Below are 6125 nucleotides of genomic sequence, written 5' to 3'. Positions count from 1 at the left end.
ACAACAGGGCAGACCCTACAGTGAGAGACTGCGGGACCTGAACCTATTCAGCCTCCACAAGAGAAGGCTGAGGGGGGACCTGGTGACCGTCTATAAACTCACTAGGGGGGACCAGAAGGGTTTGGGGGAGACGCTGTTTCCCCTAGTGCCCGCTGGCATAACAAGGAGCAATGGGCACAAGTTGATGGAGAGGAGGTATAGATTAGACATCCGCAAAAACTACTTCACAGTTAGAGCGGCTAGGAGCTGGAACCAACTTCCAAGGGAAGTGGTGCTGGCCCCTACCCTGGGGGTCTTTAAGAAGAGGCTGGATGCCTACCTGGCTGGAGTCATTTGAGTCCCATTTTTGTTTTGGGGTTTTGTTGTTCTCCCGCCCTGGCGGGGGGTCGGGCTCAAAGATCTACTAGGTCCCTTCCGACCCTAAATCTATGAAACTATGAAACCTTGAACATGTTTTATTTTGCTATGTCCCAAAGTCATTAAACACTCAATACTCCCTGGCAGTGTAAACAGCAGCACTATTAAAGCAGTGCAAAAGGTCATTAAAGCTGCTTTAAAGGCTGATTTTGTGGCATATGCAACCCCCCGTATATGTAACATCTGTATGAAGCCTCTGCCAATCACTGAGCTGAGATTCAGGAATTTCATCTGTTAAATGTATGTTTGAAAAGGGAGCTTTAGCCTGTGAAGTCCATGGTAACTGATGGCACTCAGCACCCTGTGGGCTCAGTCATCTGGTGGTGAAAAATAAGACGTTTATTTTGTCAGTGTTTTGCATGCTATTATGTTTTATGTTAGCAAATTCTCACTGTGCATAATGTCATTTGTTCAAACTAATGAATATGACTAGAGAATTATGGTAAATGTGAGGCACTGTATAAAATGACAAATCAACTTTGAGACTTCTGTGGACATTAGCAGCAGGAAATATGTTTAACAACAGAACTTATTAGCAGGGCTGCTGCATACGCAACATGTAGAAGTTTAACCAAGTCTGTACAATAACTGGAAGTGTGTTCACACTGGGAGATCATGATCTTATGTGTACAATGTAAACTTGGGAGTTAAAAATAATTGCTGACAAATCTTATCTTTAACATGAAAGTGTATAAATTATACAAGAAGAAAAGCATAATGGAAGAGGAAATATAATATAGTTCTGAATCCTTAGGAGGGCTGGGTAGACACTGTTAAATCATAATGACAAATCTTATACAGAGTACCATATCCATGCCACAATGATGAAGAAATCTTACAAATAGACAAGGCCCTTTTCTATTCCTTCAGCTGACCCCATTTTCAGACATCTAAGGTCCACAAGGGACACACATGTTTGATCTGCACAACTACACAGTCATCCATGTGTGTTGGGTTACACATATAGGAACAGAATTCTCCAAGTCACCTAAGTACCAAAAATGCCCTGTAGATGATGAAAAAGTAGCCATTTAGATGACCAGAAAAGAATAGAACGTGGTCCCCATGTGGCTTGAGAGGGACTGATTTACAGGCCCTCGGTTTCCACTCAGCGGCTGCTCTTTCCATCGCGCCAGCTGCAACAGCAGCTGGGTCTCTGGGCTCTCCCTTCATCCTCTGGCTTCTGTTTCCTGCCCCATCTCCAGGGGGTGTTGTTACTAGATTTACCCACCACTTTGGGGTGTGCTCATTTATTAGGGATACATTTCTAGGGTCTTTGTAATTCTATCAATGTGCTGCTTGTGTTACTTGTCTTTCTATACGGATCTGTATCTCTCCCTTCTGCAAGTCCTCACCCCTAATGGAGCTATCTTGCTGGACTCAGTTTCAATGGGGCTGGGTTCCTCCAGTCACCAGATCAGTCATACACACAAACACACACAGATTAATGTGACTTGCCTGACCCAGCTGGATTGATCATCATGGACAGGCTGACACACTCATATGCCAGGAATCAGTTCATTAAGGTAACAATACAATGCAGTCAGACACAAGCACACAACTAAACAGAATACCTCTGAATTCAACTGGGTGTCCAGCTGACGCCTTCATGGGCCGGCATTCAGTTCATTACAGCATGTCTCAGCCAAACTGGGTCAACCAGTCTGTACAAGCTGATCCCCTTATGTGTCTTAAACTCAGCACGTCCCAATTGTTTGCCCTAACTATTCTAGTAGTGGTAGCCTCTTGATGAGTGGGCCCCACAGTATTTCTGGTCTTCACAGGGATCTTTGGCTTATGTAAAAGAAGTGTTACTGCAGAGCGAGTAGGGAAGGGGAAGTAGAGAAAGAAAAATATACTCAGTTCCTACCAGTTTGACTATAAAAGTTATTTATTGCTGAGTATATGAAATGTATAATGGTACTAGTAATAATAGACATGCAAAGGAAAACAAACCAAACAATTACAATACTAACCTGGTTTCACTAAGTATTTGGGGAAACTTAGCTCAACTTAACTAATACGATTCAGGTTCAGAAAGCTATGCCTAGAGAGAAGAAGAGAGAGAGAGAACCGAGGTCTCACCAGTCCAAGGCACTCAGTTTCCACTGCTGATGGGTAAAGTTCTTAGCACAATCCTTGAAGGGAGACAATCTGTTTCTTCCAGCTTCTCAAGAACAATAGCGGATTGTGTCAGAGAGATTTCTCTCTTGAAGCACACCTTTTGCTGCTTTTACAGCTTTTTTTATACCCTTAGTTTAGCTTCTTCAAAGCATTCTTTTAATTGTGTAAATAGTTGTCTTTTATAGTGACAAGGGGTTATCTGGTTTGGAACATCTCAAGAAACTGATTAACAACCAGGAAAAACATAAGGTTAAGGAGTAACCAGACACTTAGGAGCCAGCTTGAAATCCTTATGGATAGCAGATATACTGGATGGGATATCTCATTTTTCCTTCTCAGATGGCTTGTCATGTCAGGGTTTTATATTTTACCTGTTGTGAATAAGCCTCAGTTTAGCATGAATGTTCATAAACTTTGTGGGGAGGACTTCCACCAGTCATCCCGGGAAAAGTATGACAGTATTTGTGGTCAGGGCTCCAACGGGCTGAATGCTATGATGAACCCTTAACCATTGTTCAAATGTCACCCATACCCCTTCTGACTCGGTCTCTTGCCTCAGCATTCCCTAACCTGGCAACCGAGTTTTAGTCAATCAAATTTAAGTAGGCTTCCCATAGTGGGACTGGGGAATGTACGGCCTGAGATACCTATTAAACTTTACTTCTGCTTAGTGCTGGTTAGATAAGGTATGTGTTGGAAAATAGAAAAAGTCTATTGTAAGTCCAGCAAACTGGGTGCCAGGCCTCCCTCAGGAAGACAGAGCCATTCACAGTGGGGGAGTGCTCCCATATGCACAATGCAGCAGAGGAGCACTCGCATGGTGTGCAACCCAAGGGGCCCACAGTCCTCAACCACCTAGGTGTTAAATAGCCCTGATTATCCTGTTTAACACTGGCATCTACGACATGGGCAATATTTGGTAATAGAATTGGGAGTTTTGAATCCACAAGGTCAATACAAATATATGGTGAGAGTAAAGTCGTCATTAGGCAGAATGCATTTCAAGTCTAAGGACTGTCTAATTCCTATTTTTATAATGCTGAAAATGACAAATGTCAATAGTGACAATGAACCCGACAATGATAATGTCCTCTTTATTGTAACATATTGTCCTTTGCTTCCCTCCCCTTACAAAGCAATTTTCCATAATGCAAGAAGAGAGAGGTGCTGGGATTTCCATGAATTCCATTAAGGATTAGATATTGCCAATCTGGTTTGCATGGAAGGCACTGGCATACTGTAGGGCTGAGTAGGAAACCCTGAAATTAAAAATAGATCATGAGGAATTGTGCTGGCTCTCTGAAATGGGGAGAGAATTTCATCCCAGATGAATACTGGCATAAAGGTCACCATGACAGGAATATAGGATCTAAAGGCCTATGGATTTGTAGTCATACAATGTGTTTATTTTCATGTTTTCTTTGCCTCTTTTTCTCTAAGTGAAAAGTTTGATGAGAAAATATTTTCACTTAATGCCAATTCTCTGCAGCACCATAAAAGACCCTGCATTTTATGATTCTTCAATCATACAATTATTTAAAAATATTTTAATAGATTTTGAGTCCTCATTATCCCTATTGCGTGTCTGCAACACTATCTGTTTTATTTTCTTGTACTATGCAGACTGACAGCGGGTTTTAAAAGTTGGGAGATTCTACATAAAATAAGCAAGGATGTGCAATAAGCCATCCTATCAGAAAGAATAACTAGACCATGAAATAATTGCAGAAAAAAAAAATTCAGAGAGAGGGTGGAACTGAGAAAAACACTAGCTCTGATAAGAACATTATACTCGGAGACTATGTCAGATTTACTGAAAACAATGAAATGGGATGAGATAGTGTGTGAGAGGCAGATAATTCAAAGGAAAAATATTTTGTTCATAAAGATTGTCTTTGTAATGAATGTGGGGATAAAAGAAGACCAGTGTGGATGAATAGCAGGGTTGTAAAATGATCAGGAGAAAGAAATCAGGTTTTTGGAAGCTCACAATAATAGAGATGATAAAAATGTCTTGATAGCACTTAAAAAGTGTAAAGGTGTTAAAGGAAGATTAAAGTAGTAAATGATATAATAACTTGTGTCTTTTATTTGAAAAATCCCTGTGTTGTTTGCTCAGAACACCAAGAAGGTACACTTACATGAGAACTGTTGCTGGCTTTTTAGGCAACAGTTTTGGCGTACGCTGTAATGTGTCCATCACTGGATCTATGAGGTCTCATGCTTGGCTTGCCACCTGGGTCCTATCTCATTACCACCCACTGGCCTTCCAGGGTTTGCCCACACTATTATCTTACCTGCCATGCCTTGATGTTACAATTCATAGGAAGGCTCCCCTATAAGGTAGGAGTGGGTTTTGGGTTAGGTTCTTGTTAGAGCTGAGACCTCTTTCAGCCTTGGCCCATGTTAATCTAGCTGGGTTCTTTCTGCCTGGGGCTCACCGTGCCTGAATCCCAGGTTTATGGACCCCAGCCTGCCTCTCAATCTATGGACCTCTCGGCCTCCTCACTATGGCACTCACAGATTCTGGGCTTGTACCCTCAGTCTTTGCTGCCAGGTATTCAGTCCTCTGCATGCCACAGTCCTCCCTCCAAAATGCTTATGTCTCTGCTCTACACAACCCACCAGGCTTCAGGGCCTGGGGGTGCTCTGTGCTGGGTGGCCCTGCAGCACCTGGTGGCCTCCAATACTCCCCTTACAGCCACACCTGGTCAAAAGCATGATCATCCGCTCCCCAAACATAAAACTTGCAAAGCACAAGCTCCCCTGTCAGGGTCAATCTTACCCCACAGAAGCCCCAGTGCAAAAGGCTCAAGGCACTATCTTGTGTTGCTTGCAGTGCAGGGTTTCTTCCACCCTTGTGTGGTATAGGTTGCTTTCTCCCCAGGCAGTTTAGACTGGCTACTCCCTGGAGCTCTGCCTTCTGCAGCTCCCATGGCCAGACTCCCCTTCTGGGCCAAGCCCTGTGCTTATGAGCCTCTCCCTAGGTCACCTGACCCTCTACCTAGGCCTGCCAATCACCATCTATACCTGGGGCAGGTGGCCATTGTATTTAAGGCCCTTCTTGCCCTTAAATGTGTTTAAGGGGCTGCTGATGGGCCATGGGTTCCCTCCCCCTCTCAGTAATGGGGCGGGGGCCCCATTATATACATTCACTTTTTGTCTTATACTTATTTTGTAATGTTCCTAGACACAGAGACCAGATTTTAATTTTGTATTTGTACAGCACCTTGCCTAGTGGGATCCCATGCCTGGGGCTCATACATAGTACTATGATACAAGCAATATCTTATTATAATAGCAAGATAATAAGAGGCTGAGGTTTTCCAAACCACTTCAGGCTATGCCTGCAGCCACCTGCTTACATCAGTCCTACAAAAAAAAAATAAGTGAAAAAAAATGTGAATGGGTACATCTGCAGATGCTTACTGCCTCAGGGTCAGGGTTGGTCCTCCAAGCACCTTGCCTGCTTTCCTTCTATTCTGCCTCCCATGGGTTTCCTTAAGTTAGCCAATTTCACATATACAGGTTCTTTTGGTCCCTTAGGCCCCCCTCTTTCCTGGTATCCTCATCCCAGGATCACT

At 43.2% G+C, this 6125-nt stretch overlaps 1 long non-coding RNA gene across 1 annotated transcript in view; it reads right to left on the bottom strand.

Moving 5' to 3' along the window:
• The window catches only part of LOC109302395, a 3193-nt gene extending 651 nt beyond the window's left edge, over positions 1–2542 (bottom strand). The window contains exons 1-2 of the long non-coding RNA XR_002098738.1: positions 2503–2542; positions 444–734 (exon numbers count right to left, since the gene is read on the bottom strand). This is a non-coding gene — a long non-coding RNA (uncharacterized LOC109302395). The remainder of the gene's footprint in view (positions 1–443; positions 735–2502) is intronic.
• Between the last annotated feature and the right edge of the window lie 3583 nt (positions 2543–6125).

This window comes from Gavialis gangeticus, unplaced genomic scaffold (assembly GCF_001723915.1).
Source record: "Gavialis gangeticus isolate Ggan-Ray unplaced genomic scaffold, GavGan_comp1, whole genome shotgun sequence".
Taxonomy (NCBI): Eukaryota; Metazoa; Chordata; order Crocodylia; family Gavialidae; genus Gavialis; species Gavialis gangeticus.
This window is presented reverse-complemented; position numbering and strand designations above follow the sequence as displayed.